Consider the following 18,924-nt stretch of genomic DNA (forward strand, 5'->3'; position numbering starts at 1 on the left):
CTCCATGAGTCATGGAGTAAAGGCTTGATAAATCAGGCCCTATGTGTACACAATATTATTGTTCATAATGTGTAAACAATATGGTGCCCTGGCCAGTGTGCTGAGTACACATGCATGGGACACTAGTCATGTAATATTGCTTACATGTTGCTAGGATAGCTACAATGTTATCGACAATGTCCCCTTATCTAAGGTGTTTGGGCAGACAGAGATGTGGAAGGGAAGCAATAATAACGGGATTTATTTTATTTTATTCATACTCTGAGTTCATTGTTGGACACAGCCTCTTCTAATCTCAACCATTAGGTATATAGCGCCACCTACAGGAGAAGGAAACTTAGCAAAAAAACTCAGCACAATGGGCAGTACTGACTGATATAAACCCCCTCTCCATATAGACAATCCAGTTAATCATAAGCAGTGTCAAGAGGAAAAAAATCCAATAGATGGGTGGGTGCTGTTCCCGTCAATGAACTCATAGAAAAGGATTTTAGGGTGAGTAAAAAAAAAAAAAAAAACCCTGTTTTCGCTTTCATTCATTAATAGTCTCTACTATTCTTGACTAGGGATGAGCTCCGGCATGTTCGCACACTCCACGTGCAAAGCCCGCCAGGAAGTCGGCACGGCGCTGCGCTAATGACAGGCAGGGAGACATTGTCTCAATGCGCGGCTGTAGAGATCGGGAAATGTCTCACTGCCTGTGATTAGCGCTGCGTCAACTTCCTGGCGGGCTCTGCACGTGGAGTGTGCGAACACGCCGGAGCTCATCCCTATTCTTGACCATAGGGACGTCTCAAAGCAGTGCCAAACAAGTGAGGGGTTGGAGAAAAAACAAAGCAAAACACAAAAAGGCAAAAGCAGGCCAAAGGAAACAGGAACACAGGAGAACCTGAAACGGCCACCTGCAAAACTTTGTGGCCAAAACATGCATCCGCAGATGTCTACCTTGTAAAACTTAGTGAAGGTGTGCACGGACGACCGGTTAGCCCCCTTGCAAATTTGAGAGATGCCTGGTGACTGAAGGACCAAGAGGCACTAAGCGCCCTACTGAAGTTTGAAAAGGTGAAAAGCCATTAGGGTCAACAACCCCTTTAAAACTGTCATGAAGAGTAAGTAAGCACCCAGAGCTGGTCAAATAATTATATAAGGCCCAATCGGCTTGATCAAGTATATGAAAAGGTTTTATAGGAATAGCCCTCATTTTTGTACGCATAGGATATTAGGGGCATTAGGTGTACAACACTAGGCATGTCTAGCCAGAGACTAGAATTTACAGTCTCAAATAATTTCTTTGTCTGAATTTCTCACTTCCTGTTCCTCCTCAGTAAGCTGTTTTAAATGACTTTCCACCGCTCGGATGATGGTGGAAAGTTTACTGAGGAGAAACAGGAAGTGAGAAATTCAAACAAAGAAAAAAAAAAATATTTAAAAGGGAAATCAAAGTAAAAAGTAAGTGAACCAACAATGCACTAGCTTAAAGGATCCAATTTAAAAAATAAGACGAACCTTTACAACCCCTTTAAGATTTACTGCTGCTGAAAAAAGTGAAAGGAATGACACAGACTGCATGGAGGGAACACAGATTAGGGAGAGAATAAGAAAAGCAGGAGAGGATGTAGGACACTTCTGTTAGCGTTCCTAATAGAAGTGTCACAATGTACAGAGGAGAAAAACCAGCAAGCACCCACACACTAATAACAAATTAACCTGCAAGCTACCATGTGAAAAATATATATATAAAAAAAGAATAATATTCCCGTATTAACACATGTAGGGGAGGGGCAAAGGATCGTGAGGAGACTTGGAACTAGCATGAAGCTGGCTGCCAGAGGATTATCTGTGAGACGTGTGCAAATTGAGGGGAGACCTCCACAAAACTGAGTTTTTATGCCCGTTTTAGTCTGGTGCGCTGGTAGCACCAGAGAAATGAGAGTACCCTTTGTAATTTTTTTGTACCTATAAAACAGCATTTAAATCGATATAAGCACCATCAGCATTTTTCTTTGAATATACACTTTGGATGTCACTGGCTTTTTGAGAGGAGATAGCGGAGAGGAGGCTTGGAGTGCTCCGTCTGTAGCCTGGGAGAGGCTAAAAAGCTTTTATTGACCCTACTCGGCTGTGGTGGTCACATTGCACCAGGTGAGATTATTCCTGTAGTCTTGGGGAGCACATTTATGGTGACACTTTGTTTTGGCTATTCGAGCACCAGTGAGGCCTAGTACACACGAGAGGATTTATCCGCGGATACGGTCCACCGGACCGTTTCCGCGGATAAATCCTCTCGAGGATTTCCGCGGATTTGGTACAAAGCAAACATGTTTATGTACCTTTGAGAGTCATTTGTCAAGTCAAATGTACTAAAAGTTTTCGTACAAATGTTCATTTGAAAACTTACTGGTGTGTGGCCAGCTTTATGTATTAACCACTTTAAGCAGGGTAGACAAACTAGTACAGTCACTCAAAGGGAATACATTGCACACAAGCAGAACTTGTAAAAGTATACTTTTTTGCCTAGAGATTTAATACATTTTCATTATCACAAAATCATTCCTCAAAGTAATGGCGAATACCGAATCTAGTCAAATAATTGTATTTTTTTTTTAAACATGAAATGATGGAAACTAAAAGGGAGATCCAGAATGGAATACATTGCAATGTACCTTATTTGCAGGGCGATATCCTTGGACACTGGTTACACTGAGGACCTATAGACTCTGAAAGCGGTGTAAGAGGCTTTACTTGAAACTGCTGCTGTTGAACACTAGTTTTTCCTAATGTTACTTTCCGCACTGGCCTCCGTTCTTTGCTGAGGGCTTTGCTGCTGCATCTGTGGTCTCTGCTGCTGCATCTGTGGCTGCTGCATCAGTGGCCGCTGTATCTGTAGTCTCTGCTGCATTGATGGCCGCTGCTGCATCTGTAGCCTCTGCTGCATCTGTGGCCGCTGATGCTGTTGCATCTGTAGCCTCTTCTGCATCGGGGGGCGCTGATGCATCTGTAGCCTCTGTTGCATCGGGGGCCGCTGTTGCATCTGTGGCCTCTGCTGCTGTGGCCTCTGCATCTGTGGTTGCTGCTGCATCTGTGGCCGTTGCTGCTGCTGCATCTGTGGCCTCTGCTGCTGCTGCATCTGTGGCCGTTGCTGCATCGGTGGTTGCTGCTGCTGTTGCATCTGTGGCCGCTGCGGCTGTTGCATCTGTGGTCACTGCTGCTGCTGCATCTGAAGCCTTTGCTGGGAGACAATTCTCTGCGGAGGAACTTGTTGCTGGTGATCAACTTTAGTGTATTGTTAGCCTGTTTAAAACATTTGACAAATCATTACCATTACAACACTAGACAATTAACCTAACAGTGTTCTCCTGTGTAAAACAACTTTATCTGTAATGTAAAGGTCAACATTCTACCGAAAAAAGTACTTTGCCAAGAATTAGTTGCATTAAATGGCCTAGAATATTTTTTTAATTAACCTTTCCTGTGAAAGACACACCTAATTTTTATTGGGTACATAATAGCATTAGGATCTGTTGGTCCATCCCCCAGCATGTCAAAGCTGAACAGGTCTTGACCAGAAAAAAATAATAAAAATCTTCCATGATGCAAAAGGATTCTTTCCATTATTGTGCTTTTGATGCTATCAATTAGCATGAGGTCACCATTTGAGTGGGAGAAAAAAATTCTCTAATACCAGAAAGTGTTTTAAAACACTTTTTATGCTGCTGAAGACTGAAGATTCAACTTCTGAAAAATCTGAGAACTAGTAAACACTGATGAAAATATTGTGCAAACCATCATATTTTCCTCAGTAAGTGTACAAATAACTTATCTCTTTTCCAAGCAAACTTTTAGTGTATAATTCTACTATCAGGATAATTATAGAGTATGAACAATGCGCTACACTGGGTTTAATGCTCAAGACGATGTATGGGCCATACCTAAGGCCACATATAAGATGGGATTGGTATAAATGTTACATTAAAGTGACACTAAACTCTTCAACCCTTTTCACTGCCAGTTTGAGATAAGTTTTTTGCATGTTTGATTCTCTCCAGTTCGTAAAATGGCTCAATTTAAAATTTACATCCGACATCCTTCATTGAGGTAGTGCTCCACCGTGACCACTACTCAATCTTGGATATCTGCTCTCATCTCACCACTCATCAAGCAGCAAAGTACCCACCCCGCTAATTTTAAACATGGATATCGGTTCTTGGCAAGCAGGATGTTCCTGAAAAGATTCTGGCTCTGCTCCGTAGAGCCCAGCCGTGGGTTGCGCAGCGTGCCGGCGCGTTTGCGACCCGGTCCTCTCCTCCGTGACTGTCCCCGCGGGAACAGCAGACCCGATCACCGCCGCTGTCCCGCGATCGGGTCACCGAGAGGAAGAACAGGGACAGGTAAGTGTAAATAATCCTTCCCCGTTCTTCCTAGTGTGGACGTCACTGATCGTCTGTTCCCTGTGTTAGGGAACGACAATCAGTGACGTCACACGCACAGCCATGCCCCCCCCACAGTAAGAACACTCCCTTAGTACACACTACAGCACCCCCTCCTGGTTAACCCCTTCACTGCCCGTGTAATTTTCACAGTAATCACTGTGTTTTTATAGCACTTTTCGCTGTGAAAATGACAATGGTCCCAAAAATGTGTCAAAATTGTCCGATGTGTCCGCCATAATGTCGCAGTCATGAATTTTTTTTTTAAATCGCTGATCACCGCCATTAGTAGTAAAAAAAAAAAAAAATGCAATTAAACTATCCCCTATTTTGTAAGCGATATCAATTTTGCGCAAACCAAATGCTTATTGCGATTTTTTTTTACCAAAAATATGTAGAAGAATACATATCGGCCTAAACTGAGGAAAACATGTTTTTTTAATATATTTTTAGGGGATATTTATTATAGCAAAAAGTTAAAAATATTGATTTTTTTTTCAAAATTGTCGCTCTATTTTTGTTTTCAAAAAATAAAAACCGCAGGTGGTAATCAAATACCACCAAAAGGAAGCTATTTGTGGGGGGGGAAAAAAGGACGCCAATTTTGTTTGGGAGCCACGTTGCACAACCGCCCAATTGTCAGTTAAATCGACGCAGTGCTGAATCGCAAAAAGGGGACGGGTCCTTAACCTGCATATTGGTCCAGGTCTTGACTGGTTAATGGGCTCACATCTGCCTCCTGGTGGCCCACAGGGCATTAATGCAATTGTGGATTAATCCCACGCCGCCACATTTAGATGCAGTGAAATGGGCTCTGATGGCTCTCTTCAACTTAAAAGAAATCAGACACCGTTATCCAGAACTTTAAATCCACTTTATCGCCAGATGGTGACACTTTATGGAATAATTCTCTCCAGTAGAGCTCTCATCCCACATGCACTCTTATCGATACACTGACTGGTACATACAGGCTGAGCTTACCAACTCCTTGGGCAAACAGAATCTGACTCACCTAACTCCCTGGCCCCTTCCATTCTCTCCCCCCCACTTCCAAACAAATAATCATTTATCGATTGAATTGATCAGTCTCAATGATTGCACAATAAAACTGGATGATAATACCTCTCTGTGTATGAAACATGATAATTTACAATTATTAGAGGCATTCCAGAGTCATTTACTAATCTCACTACTACTATAAATTAGATATTTATGTCCTTCAATTGCTCCTGAAAGATTGGAGACTGATCAGGTTCATAGAGCCACTGGTAAACCCTCTCAGAATGGTCCACCACGTGAAAGTGTAATAAAACTGAATTTTTATATAACTAAAGAACTACGGTACTATTGAAAAAACCAAGAACACGACAGACATTAATTTACAGAGGTCAAACATATCAACTTTATCCTGATCTTGCACCATCTACTATTCAAAAGAGAAGACTTTAAACCATTCTTAAACATCAGGATTACGGTTATCATAACTATTCCAACCCTCCCCTCTGGATTTTCCTAGAGGCCTCCCAGATTGATCCTATTATCCATCGATTCTATTCTCTGGAATCCCCCCCAAAAAAATTGAAATACTATTGATAATCCCATTATCAATCATTTCTTGTTAAGCTGGGATACGTACAAAATTAAAGGTGACTTAATGTCCTCTTATACTCCCCTATTATCAATTATACGTAATCCAAGGTTTCTACTGGGATTCCATAATCACCTCGATATCAAATGGTGGACTTCTTAGAATATTTATACAATTTATAATCCAATAACTCCCTCTGGGGTATTAAGTCTTTCATCCTTGAAACACTCAGAAATTACCTCAAAAAATTTCTAGATTCCGTATATACTCAAGTATAAGCCGAGTTTTTCAGCACATTTTTTTGTGCTGAAAATGCCCCCTCGGCTTATACTCGAGTCCTCCCAGCACTGCGATCTCCACCACTGTGACATACAGTCTAGTCGGCAGCTACGCAGTGTAACAAAGCCCACCTTCTCCTTGTCCTCGTCCGTGATAGGCTGAACACTGACTCACTGCTGGGAAACTGAGTCAGTGTTCCATCACCACGGATGAGGATACGGCGGGGCTTTGCTACACTACACGACGGTCGACTGGACTGTATGTCACTTTGCTGGAGATCATAAGGCTGCAGGTAGGGAGACTTGAACATGCAGATGGACAGTGCGGAATGCAGATAAACACCGGTATATAAGGCACGGATCAGGTAGGGAGACTTGCACATGCAGATGGACAGTGAGGCTGCAAATTGGCACAGTGAGGCTGCAAATGGGCATTGTTGACTGCATTTCTCACCCTAGGCTTATACTCGAGTCAATAAGTTTTCCCATTTTTTTGTGGATAAATTGGGTGCCTCAGCTTATACTCCAGTATATATGGTACCTTATTAAACAATTTGTTATCCAAACTATAGGATCTTCTTACCATCTAAAACCCTTTACTCTTTTTGAACATTTTTGTAAACGCTACTAAAAGGAGTTCTCTCATTGATTTATTCATCTATAATTGATAAAAAGAAACCTCATTCATACAGGTTGAAATGGGAAAATGATCTTGGTAAACCTATAATGGTGACAATGATGACAATGACAATGATTGGAAACAAATCTGGTATACGACTTCCCACTGTTCTATTAATACAGCTGCAGTTGAATCTAACTATAAATTGCTCATGAAATGGTACTTGGTTCCCCAACGTCTAGCTAAAATTAAACCAACGATATTCAATGAATGTTTTAGGTCTTCTACTCCCAATTCAACTTCAGTTAAAAACAAAATGATTTATGTCGAACAAAAAACTTGCTGCTATTGTATGTGGTAATATACACACACACACACACACACACACACACTTGAGAAAACATGGTCTCCTTGGATTGCATCTTACTTACCTCAACATTTTTATTGATCTTTTATGCCTATGATATATCCTTAGAAACTCTTGTACTCAAGAGTACTCTTGTACTAATTGTATTCAATGTATTATTTCTTTCCCTTTTAAATTGTTACTTTATATCTGTATATTTTCAAATGATACCATTTTTATACAATATATGAAAACTTTGTTATAATTTCCTTTTTTGAAAGAGAAAAAAAAAAAACTGCGTTTCTCAACTCCAGTCCTCAAGGTGCCCCAACAGGTCATGTTTTCAGGATTTTCCCCAGATGATACAGCTGTGGTAATTACTAAGGCAGTGAAACTGATCAAATCACCTGTGCAAAATAATGATCATAACATGACCTGTTTGGGCACATTGAGGACTGGAGTTGAGAAACATTGCTTTAGAACATCTCACAGTTTTGTTTTATTTTAATATATGGATTAGGTTTTCTGCCAATTATCAGCCCAGGTTATCCATTTAATCTTTGGCTGACTTGCTTCCACTCCTATGGTTTAAGTGTTAGAATCCGCTTTTCTGTCTGTTTCAAGTTTTTTCTTTTTAAAACATTTATCAGTTTATTACTGCTCTTTAAGCCACCAAATATTGATTGGTCTGTTTTGTGTAGTTAAGGCATTTCTGCCTATCCTCGCAGCCTTTAAAGGCTCTTTGTATTCTTAATTTCCTAAAAAAACTAAAGATACTAAAAAAAAATTTAGATTTGTTATTTTATTAACTTAATACGCGTTAGTGTTTGTTACTCCAATACTTCATATTCCTGATGTGTCTGCTGTACCATGTCTCCTGTTCTTTGTATTGCTTCCTTTATGTGAAATCCCTGGTGTTTCTGCCATTCCCTTTGCTTTCCTATTAAAAACTGACCACACTAAGGAGAACACACCATGGTCAGTTCTATAGCTATGCTGGGAACTCAGTGTGCTCTCCTAATAATCAGGGTCTTTTACAAACTTTTAAAGCTGTAAGGGAAAAATAGAAAATCTATGGAAAAATGGTCTTGCCACCTAAATTTATAAAGTGGAGCACAGGGCCTGGCCGTGAAAGGGTTAAAATAAATCCCTTTTAAGTATGTATTTTTGACTTAAAGCACCTCCTTGCTCTGTCCCCTCCAAATTTCTTTATCTTTGCTGCTGTGAGCGGTCGACTTTTGCTTAGATGGCTAAATTCACTGTCCATGGTCCCAATAAGTAGAAATGCAGCACAACATATGCAGTAACAGAGTAAAAGAAAGCTCCCAGCACAGCATGGAAAGTTGGAAACCATTTTGGCCACCGAGCTGCAGAAAAACCACAAAGTGAGCCAGAAGTGGTAGATAGAAACATGCGAAAGAACGAGAACGATAGTTTGGGGAAAAAGATGGGCCAAATTATATGCAAGTTTTTACTCCACAGCAAGAGACTCTGCATTTTTTTTTTAGTTCTTCAATAAGAAGAATCATGAGATTTTGAGACCATCATGTGGCTTTACAAAAACCCAATTTTTTTAAAAACTGGCAAAAATATGTTGCCACTGAAGTCGCTGACACATAAGCAAGTAACTTTCAAAACAAAGATACTGCCTTTTGGTGGAGTCTGCCTTTAAACTTCATTGGTATTGGAAGGGAAAACATGGATATAGAGTATATGATATGGTGCTGCACAGAGTATTTTTCAATTTGAGATAAAAAATAAAGAAAAGAAAAAGAAAAAAGGAAGCTAAAACACCTCCAGTCTGCTCACCCCAAAGAAGAATATGGGAACGACAGGTCAATTTTAAAATAAACAGATCAAATGTATGATTGTAAAAGATGAATTGATTTCTGCGGCAGGAAACATTAGCATAGCACTGAATACAGAATTTGTTATTACTTCAGATAAACATGTACAAGAGATGCAGCCTGTCCGTGTTAGAGAAAAATAAAGATGTTTTCAATAGCTTATAGCAGAGCATGTTTAGGATGGATGGTGCTTTTCAATGAAGATGAAGAGAGCTGCCAAGCCTTCAGTCAGTGCGTTAACTGTTCACATACAAAGTGTTGCTGCTGTCAGGTTCCTCCAATTTGACAGATCAAATCTTATTTCCCTCCTCAAACCCCAAGAACAGATACTGCCAACGTACATTCGCTGGTGAACAAATTGATTAATCCCGCTCAACAGAAATCACATCTCTTGATTACAACTAGAAGACGTTAAGCGGCATTATTCTGAAGTGACAACACTTGACAAATTCCCAAACCGCCTCACTCTCAAGCCTATTGTCACCAGTATTAACCCAGATGAAAAATTAATTTCCCTTATCTTCTACTAAGCCCCAAAATCCAAATCCTTCAAACAGACTCCTCTTTTCTGTAAAGGTATTATGAAAACCTCAGAAAGATTAATTGCATGTCTTCAGGTGACATTAAATTAATTTTGGTGCTCGTGACAGACATTTGATAGTGCATATTGAGAGGACAGATAACATTGTCAGGATACACAGCAGGACACTGAAGCGGTGTCCCAGGGCAGCATCTTATGAATTGTGCTGTGATAAGGCCAGTACCTCACTGTCATTGGCGCTGTTACTGATCTTAGAAAATTTGACGACACAGCTTTCTATGAGGTCTGACAATGCTGTGGCCTTGCAATAAACACGTTGCCTCAACAGTCAGGACAATGCTGCTGGAGATGTTAAACCTTTGCCAACAAGCGGTCTCTGAACAATACAATATAGAAACTGCATCACTTCACTTCCAGCAGCCTGGCAGTTTTTAACCACTCAAGACCCGGACCAATATGCAGCTAAAGGACCAAAGGTGTTTTTACAATTTGGCACTGTGCTGCTTTAACTGGTAATTGCGCGGTCATGCAATGTTGTACCGAAACGAAATTTGCGTCCTTTTCTTCCCACAAATAGAGCTTTCTTTTGATGGTATTTGATTGCCTCTGCGATTTTTATTTTTTGCGATATAAACGGAAAAAGACAGAAAATTAAAAAAAAAAAATGATATTTTCTACTTTTGTTATAAGAAAAATCGAATAAACTAAATTATAGTCAAACATTTAGGTCAAAATGTATTCAGCCACATGTCTTTAATTTATTGGTTTTTGCAAAAGTTATAGCGTCTACAAACTAGGGTACATTTTCTGGAATTTACACAGCTTTTAATTTATGACTTAATTTATGATTTAATTTATGACTCATTTCTTGAGGAGCTAAAATGGCAGGGCAGTACAAAACCCCCCCAAATGACCCCATTTTGGAAAGTAGACACCCCAAGGAAACTGCTGAGAGGCATGTTGAGTCCATTGAATATATTTTTTTTGTCCCAAGTGATCGGGTAAATGGAATAGCCATTTATTTAATCAAACATGTATTCACGATTGTCAAAGCATGTGTTTCTGATGTATGTATGTGTATGTATGTATATATGGATATGTATATATATATATATATATATATATATATATATATATATATATATATATATATATATATGTATATATATATTAGTTGTGTGTGTTAGGTAATATCTATTGGGTAGCAATGTATTTTTTTACTGTGTTTAAAAGCCTATATTTTGATGTGTCAGGCATGGGATGTGACCATTCAACATCCTATCCCTGAACAAAAGCAATTCACACCTTTAGCTGTGAAAAGGCTCATCTCTGGGTTTTTCCCAGAGAAATCTGGAAGTGACATGTAGAAGCTAAATGACCATTTGTCTTCTGAATGTAGCTACATTCAGAATGCCTCCCCCTTTTAGACTGTATAAATTGTACAGACACACAGTTTTGTTAGAACAGCATTTTGAATGTATGACAAAGTATACACACTATTCTCCAAGCTTTTAGATTTTCTGGAAGCTTGCTTGTATATTAAATACATCTTTTTGAAATCAATTTGGATTCAGCAGTCAACTTTACTGAAGAACTTTAAGTAAAGTTTCTTCTCCGTCACAAGTGATTGAATAATGACAAAAAAAAAAAAAAAAAGATTTACAAAACGTTGTCACTAAATGATATATTGCTCCCACATGCCATGGTTATATGTGGAATTGCACCCCAAAATACATTCTGCTGCTTCTCTTGAGTACGGGGATACCACATGTGTGGGACTTTTTGGGAGCCTAGCCGCGTACGGGACCCCGAAAACCAAGCACCGCCTTCAAGATTTCTAAGGGCATACATATTTGATTTCACTCCTCACTACCTATCACAGTTTTGAAGGCTATAAAATGCCAAGATGGCACACAACCCCCCAAAAATAACCCCATTTTGGAAAGAAGACACCCCAAGCTATTTGCTGAGAGGCATGTTGAGCCCATTGAATATTTAATTGTTTTGCCTCAAGTGATTGAATAATGACCAAAAAAAATAAAAATTTACAAAAAGTTGTCACTAAATTATATATTGCTCACACATGCCATGGGCATATGTGGAATTACACCCCAAAATACATTCTGCTGCTTCTCCTGAGTACGGGGATACCACATGTGTGGGACTTTTTGGGAGCCTAGCCGCATACGGGACCCCGAAAACCAAGCACTGCCTTCAAGATTTCCAAGGGCATACATTTTTGATTTCACTCCTCACTACTTATCACAGTTTCGAAGGCCATAAAATGCCAAAATAGCATAAACCCCCCCAAATGACCCCATTTTGGAAAGAATACACCCCAAGCTATTTGCTGAGAGGCATAGTGAGTATTTTACAGTTCTCATTTGTTTTTGAAAATTAAGAAAGAAATGTTTTTTCTTTGTTTTAATTTTCAAAACTTTGTGACAAAAAGCGAGATCTGCAAAATACTCACCATACCTCTCAGCAAATAGCTTGGGGTGTCTACTTTCCAAAATGGGGTAATTTGGGGGGTTTTGTGCCATCTGGGCATTCCATGGCCTCCAAAACTGTGATAGGTAGAGAGGAGTGAAATCAAAAATGTACACCCTTAGAAAGCCTGAAGGTGGTGATTGGTTTTTGGGGTCCCGTACGTGGCTAGGCTCCCAAAAAGTCTCACACATGTGGTATCCCCGTACTCAGGAGAAGCAGCAGAATGTATTTTGGGGTGCAATTCCACATATGCTCATGGCATGTTTGAGCAATATATCATTTAGTGACAACTTTGCGCAAAAAAAAAATATATATATATATTTATTTTTCCCACAACTTGTGTCAAAATATAAAATTGTCCATGGACTCAACATGCATCTCGGCAAATAGCTTGGGGTGTCTACTTTCCAAAATGGGGTCATTTGGGGGGGTTTTGAACTGTCCTGGCATTTTATGCACAACATTTAGAAGCTTATGTCATACATCACCCACTCTTCTAACCACTTGAAGACAAAGCCCTTTCTGACACTGTTTGTTTACATAAAAACATATATTTTTTTGCAAGAAAGTTAAGTTGAACCCCCAAACATTATATATTTTTTTAAAGCAAAGGCCCTACAGAATAAAATGGTGGGTGTTGCATTTTTTTCCCCACACAGTATTTGCGTAGTGATTTTTCAAACGCATTTTTTGGGGAAAAAATTCACTTTTTTTTTATTTTAAAGCACTAAAACACACTATATTGCCCAAATTATTGATGAAATAAAAAAAGATGATCTTAGGCCGAGTACATGGATAGCAAACACGACATACTTTAAAATTGCGCACAAACGCGCAGTGGCAACAAACTACATACATTTTTAAAAAGCCTTTAAAGGCCTTTACAGGTTACCACATTAGATTTACAGAGGTCTACCGCTAAAATTACTGCCCTCGATCTGCCCTTCGCGGTGATACCTCACATGCATGGTACAATTGCTGTTTACATATGACTCCAGACCGAAGCTTGCGTCCGCCTTTGCGCAAGAGCAGGGGGGGACAGGGGTGCTTTTTTTTTTATTTAGCTTTTTTTTTTTTTGTAAACTGTTCCTTCCATTTTATTTATTTTTTACCATTTTTATTGTTATCTCCGGGAATGTAAATATCCCTTATGATAGCAATAGTGACAGGTACTCTTTTTTTAAAAAAAATTGGGTCTATTAGACCCTAGATCTTTCCTCTGCCCTCAAAGCATCTGACCACACCAAGATCGGTGTGATGAAATGCTTTCCCAATGGCGCTGTTTATATCCGGGGGGGGGGGACATTCCCTCCCACTGAATGTAAAAGCAGTCTAGAGGCTAATTAGCCGCTAGGACTGCTTTTACATGAAAGCCGACCGCTGGCTGAAAAGAATGATACCAAGATGATACCTAAACCTGCTGGCATCATTCTGGTATAACCATTCAAAGTCCAGCAACATACCAGTACGTTGATGGTTCTTGTTGGACATGTATGGTAATCTTTTTTTTCATGCAGTCTGTTGGCTGAACGAAAAAAAAGATTGATCGGTGGGTATGCCCACCATTAGAATACCTCCCTTCATCCACCCACTTCTAATGATGGGCATACATGCACCATTTATAAATGCCGAAGCATGGGGGCATCCTCCCGCAAAAAAGTTATGCCGCGTACACACGGTCTGACTTTTCCACGGGCAAGCCTCCGTTGGAATGTCGACCGTGTGTACGCGGCAAAAAAAAGTTAGGGCACATACACACGGTCAGACTTTTCCATGGGAAAACCTCCATAGGAATGTCAACTGTATGTACGCGGCATTAGGAGCAAAATCGCTCCTCCGCCCCTAATGCTCCCATGCTGTTAGCGATCGCAGGGATCAGGCCTGTCTCTGTGAACGTTGCAGTTATGTGTGTTGTGTTTTGTAAGTGACAGTGATCGATCGATACTGCACTTGGGTGGGTTGGGCTGAGGGGCAAAACGCAGGTGCTAGCGGGTATCTGGGCTGATTCCGCTAACAATGCGTTTTTGGGTACCCTAAATTGCTGGGTATGCTAGTATAGATCTGATCAGATCAGGTATCAATCCGTTCAGATACTACAATGGGGATCGAAAGTTTGGGCACCCCAGGTACAAATTTGCATTAATGTGCATAACGAAGCCAAGGAAAGATGGAAAAATCTCCAAAAGGCATCAAATTACAGATTAGACATTCTTACAATATGTCAAAAGTTAGATTTTATTTCCATCATTTACACTTTCAAAATGACAGAAAACTAAAAAATGGCGTCTGCAAAAGTTTGGGCACCCTGCACAATTTATGGCATGCACTGCCCCCTTTGCAAAGCTGAGACCTGCCAGTGTCATGGATTTGTCTCAATCATCGTCTGGGAAGACCAGGTGATGTCAATCTCAAAGGTTTTAAATGCCCAGACTCATCTGACCTTGCCCCAACAATCAGCACCATGGGTTCTTCTAAGCAGTTGTCTAGAAAACTGAAACTGAAAATAGTTGACGCTCACAAAGCTGGAGAAGGCTATAAGAAGATAGCAAAGCTTTTTCAGATGTCAATATCCTCTGTTCGGAATGTAATTAAGAAATGGCACTCATCAGGAACAGTGGAAGTTAAAGCAAGATCTGGAAGACCAAGAAAAATATCAGACAGAACAGCTCGCAGGATTGTGAGAAAAGCAATTCAAAACCCACGTTTGACTGCACGATCCCTCCAGAAAGATCTGGCAGACACTGGAGTTGTGGTACACTATTCCACTATAAAGAGATACTTGTACAAATATGGTCTTCATGGAAGAGTCATTAGAAGAAAACCTCTTCTACGTCCTCACCACAAAAATCAGCGTTTGAACTTTGCAAATGAACATATAGACAAGCCTGATGCATTTTGGAAACAAGTTCTGTGGACCGATGAGGTTAAAATAGAACTTTTTGGCCAGAATGAGCAAAGGTACGTTTGGAGAAGAAAGGGCACAGAATTTAATGAAAAGAACCTCTGTCCAACTGTTAAGCATGGGGGTGGATCAAATTAATGCTTTGGGGTTGTATTGCAGCCAGTGGCACAGGGAACATTTCACGAGTAGAAGGAAAAATGGATTCAATACATTTTCAGCAAATTTTGGATGGTAACTTGATGCCATCTGTGAAAAAGCTGAAGTTAAAGAGAGGATGGCTTCTACAAATGGATAATGATCCTAAACACACCTCAAAATCCACGGGGGATTACATCAAGAGGCGTAAACTGAAGGTTTTGCCATGGACTTCACAATCTCCTGACCTCAACATAATTGAAAATCTATGGATAGACCTTAAAAGAGCAGTGCATGACAGACAGCCCAGAAATCTCAAAGAACTGGAAGACTTTTGTAAGGAAGAATGGGCAAAGATACCTCAAACAAGAATTGAAAGACTCTTGGCTGGCTACAAAAAGTGTTTACAAGCTGTGATACTTGCCAAAGGGGGCAGTACAAGATATTAACTCTGCGGGGTGCCCAAACCTTTGCAAACGCCATTTTTTTTTTTTTTCTGTCATTTTGAAAGTGTAAATGATGGAAATAAAATCAAACTTCTTTGACATATTATAAGAATGTCTAATCTATAATTTGATGCCTTTTGGAGATTTTTTCATCTTTCCTTGGCTTCGTTATGCACATTAAAACAAATTTTTACCTCGGGTGCCCAAACTTTTGATCCCCACTGTATACCACTAAGGGGGTGTATGCTTTGCGCGTGGGTGTAAGCGTTACTGGCACTAACCTAACGCTGCCTTGGGCGACGCAGACCCTGACTGACGCTAAAATTTTATTGATATCACCCGCCGGGCGATCAGGGTGTTATTGGGTTATATATGGCGGGAGCCCTAATGCTATAAACAGCAAACTAACAAACCAGCGTCAACCGTAACACTTATACGGTGATCACTGATGAAAGGGTTAACTAGGGGGCAATCAGGGGGTTAAAACCTTTGTTAGGTAATATATGGGGGTACCCGACGCTTTCTAAAAACCTGGCGGCGAATCTAAATAACTAACTGGCTAACCAGCGTCTCCAGTGACACTTATACGGTGATCACTGGTGAAAGGGTTAACTCTAGGGGCAATCAGGGGTTTAAACCTTTATTTAGAAAATTCATGGGGGTACCTAACGCTATAAAAACCTGGGGGCGAACCTCAAAAAATAACTAGCTACCTAGCGGCACCAGTGACACTATTACAGCGATCAGAAAACCGATCGCTTAGTGACGCTGGCAATAGGGGGTGAAAGGGTTAACTAGGGGGGTGATCAAGGGGTTAAACCTTTATTAGGGGGGGTAGGGGGCTACCCTGAACCTAAAGGGGCCTAAGACTAACCGCCCTGCAACTTTTAACTGTCACAACTGACACTAAATGCAGTGATCAGTAAATAAATGATCACTGCAATCAGTGACACTGTGACAGGGGGCTGGGGGGGGGGTGACTGGGGGGGTTAAGTGTGCCTATGTGTCACTGGTGTCAGTGTACTGTTAGGCCCCATACACACGGGAGGATTTATCCGCGGATACATTACGACGCATGCGGGGGATCCCTTTGGACGGATGGATCCGGTGAGTCTGTACAGACCAGCGGATCCATCCGTTGGGATGGATTTCAGCGGATAGATTTGATAGCATGTCATCAAATATTTATCCGCTGGAAATCCATCCCAGGGGATAAATATCCGCGGAAACAGATCCGCTGGAGTGTACACACCATAGGATCTATCCGCTGAAACCCATTCGCTGGGATTTTTCAGCGGATGGATTCTATCTATGGGGCCTTAGGTGCAACTTACTTGTGATGTCTTCCCTCCTCTCGCCGGACGAAAAAAACAACAGGAGGAGGGATGACATCACTTCCTCTGCCTGTGTTTACATTACACAGGCAGAGGAAGCCCAATCGGCAGAAGGGGATTGGCTGGGAGCGATCGCGAGGGGGTGGCCAGAAACGAACAGCTGCCCCCTCATCCCAGATCGCTCCTACAGCCACAGGAACCGCCGCAAGTCCCGGGGGGGTCCCGATCAGACCCCCGACCCACGTCTAGGCAGGCATGTACAGGTACGTTGATGTGCCTGTCCGTGCCATTCTGCCGACGTATATGTACATGCGGCGGTCGTTAAGTGGTTAAAGAAACAGCCTTTAATCAGCAAGCTGTACTAAACAGAAGATACAATGGAAAATCATCTTCGAGGACCACTACACAAAAATATTTTTTAAACATATATGTAGTATGTTTATAGAAGAAATGCTGTGCTATCTAGATGTTAGCATGAGTGCCTTGATGAAATGACACTAAATACATTTTTTTTTACCATAGAGAGTGTGATCACAACATCACATACCTTATAATCCACATATGTTGAAATGTATAAAAATGTCTCCGTGCTGTTAAATAAGGTTTTCTTACCTTAAAGGGGTTGTAAAGGTAAAACATTTTTTCCTTAAATAGCTTCCTTTACCTCAGTGCAGTCCTTCTTCATTTACCTCATCCTTCGATTTTGCTTTTAAATGTCCTCACTTCCTGTTCTTCTGTCTGTAACTCACCACAGTAATTGTAATTGAGGGGGGAGGGGGGCGATCAGGCAAGTCAGGACACTCTCTACGTTGCAGATAGAGAAAGGAGATGAGTGTTAGTGGGCGTCCTGACACTCCTGCTCGCCCCCTCCCCCCTCAAGAGGCTTTCTTCACACCAGGTAAAAAGCCTTGCATTACTGTGTGGAGTTACAGACAGAAGAATAGGAAGTGAGGATTTCTCAGAAGAAATAAGGACATTTAAAATCAAAAAAGAAGGATGAGGTAAGTGAAGGAGGACTGCACTAAGGTAAAGGAAGCTATTTATGGGGGGAAAAAAATCCTTTACAACCCCTTTAATGCAGAGAATGCATTAGGGTATAAAAAAAAACCCTTCTACCTTCACAACCACTTTAAACTTTATCATACAGCACAGGACATAGAAAGTGATTTGGAGATGAAACAAAAGGCGGCACTCTAAGTGCAACAAATCAGATGATTTTTAATAGCATGTGTACATGAGGTACACACAAAGGTACAATCACAACAGGCATATACGTAATGCCGGACGTCTGTGGAGTGTGTAAAATCCTGTAGGTTGAAGGCTGCAGTGTCTGGGAGAAGGCTGCGCCGATGTATGCCGACAATCAGGCTTGAAGAAGAAGCCCTTGCTCCGCAAACGCGTCGCCCATTGGCTTATCCCCTCTGGAAGTGACGTCATCCTTTTGGCTCCCTGCATGCGTTCCAGAGATAGGAAGTGTCAGCCTACACCGGTGCAGCCTTCAGCCTACAGGATTCTACACACTCCATGGATGTCCGGCATTATATGCCTGTTATCGTACCTTTGTGAGTACCCTCATGTACACATGCTATTAAATATCATCTGAGGGGTGCCTTTATTTTATCTTCAGCTCTGCCAGAAGACCCCTTCTTATTCTTCAACTGGGCTGCCTTCAAAAGTCTACAAACTTTATGAACTTGTTTTAAGTCACTGCTCTTAAACCGTATATCCCCTTTGCATGCAGCCATTGAGGTCGTCAGCGGTGCATGCGCTCTGAATTCCTGACTGAAGGTCGCCGGACCTTGCCGGGAAGAAAACCCCTGTGCATATGCGCAGGAGTGACGTAATCCGAACCCGGAAGACATGCCGAGGGCAAGATGTCAGCTCCCTCGGCATGGACCGGACTCCAATACAGGGCTTTGTCCCGAGGAAAGTATTTCATAAAGAGCTAGTATGTGCTGCATACTAGCTCAT

This window comes from Rana temporaria, chromosome 5 (genome assembly GCF_905171775.1).
Source record: "Rana temporaria chromosome 5, aRanTem1.1, whole genome shotgun sequence".
Lineage (NCBI taxonomy): Eukaryota > Metazoa > Chordata > Amphibia > Anura > Ranidae > Rana > Rana temporaria.